The sequence below is a fragment of the Saimiri boliviensis genome, chromosome X (genome assembly GCF_048565385.1).
Source record: "Saimiri boliviensis isolate mSaiBol1 chromosome X, mSaiBol1.pri, whole genome shotgun sequence".
Lineage (NCBI taxonomy): Eukaryota > Metazoa > Chordata > Mammalia > Primates > Cebidae > Saimiri > Saimiri boliviensis.
Genome location: NC_133470.1, coordinates 127683116 through 127684284, shown reverse-complemented (window position 1 = coordinate 127684284; position 1169 = coordinate 127683116).

The window sequence follows — 1169 nt, the reverse complement described above, 5'->3', positions numbered from 1 at the left end:
TATCTTCTGTAAGCACTGTGGACTATGATAAAGTATTTGTCAGGTTCTGAATTTCATGCCAGGAGGACAAAACCATAAACTCATAAAATTGATGTCACTTGGGACTCCTGATTTCCTGCTGGCATTCAGTGATTCCCATTAATTCTTGCCTCAGCTAAAAATCTTTCCAAGATAAAACAATGAATCCAGTCATCAGAGAAAGATTTTTAGTTGGTTCACAAGATTAACATCTTTCTCTGACACTTCTCCCTTCTGTCCTTCTTCAGAGGTAGAACCTCAAACCATATCCCTATTTCTTACACGCCTCGCAATGTTGTATATGAATAGTTGCATGAATAATTGAATAAAATGTCAATTAAGCTGTTAGAAGATGAAATTAAAGAAGAAAACAGAAGCTCAGAAATATATTAAAGTCTGTTTTCCTCTTATACAGTATCCCATGAAGAGATGGTGTAGTCACAACAGTCCCGACGTCTGTCATGAGGCAAGGTAGGAGTGTGTAGGTGGGAAGCTGAGTAATTCATGGTCAAATTGGAATAAAATTAGGAGAAGATAACTTAGTGAAGATGAGTCTCCCAGGTTTAAGGAAAGGTAAACCAGATACTAAGGCACTGTCAGGATGAAAGAATGCAGATCAATATTTAAACAAATTCACATGAAGATGGCAGGAGAGGAAAATGCTTCCTCACAATAGAAACAAATTTGGACAATGTGCTCTGTATTCTAATATCCATAAGAAGATAAATTTGAGCCCGTCACATGTGAGTATTTGCATTCCTTGGGCAATACTAAAAGCTGCACACTGCTAATTGATAATGAGGCTATGAGTTAAGTATCTTAAATATATATCATGCTAAGATTAAAAATAAAATAAAATCTCAGGGAACAAGAATTTGATAGACACATTATCACTATATACAGGTAAAAATAGCTCCTGTCATACTATGGTCAATTGGATTAGGAGACAGAGCTCCCATATGACACATTTCTTACTGGGATTAATCAGCAAAGCAGGAGGACTCTTCTAAGAGTGATTGGTTCTAGGGAATTTAATAAAAGAAGTCATCACATTTCTCAGTGGATAAACAAGAGAAGGGCCAGTATGGGTCAGATTTATACCTGTAGCCAAACTAACTGAAGATATTCAACAGTCTCTTAGTAAAGAAAAC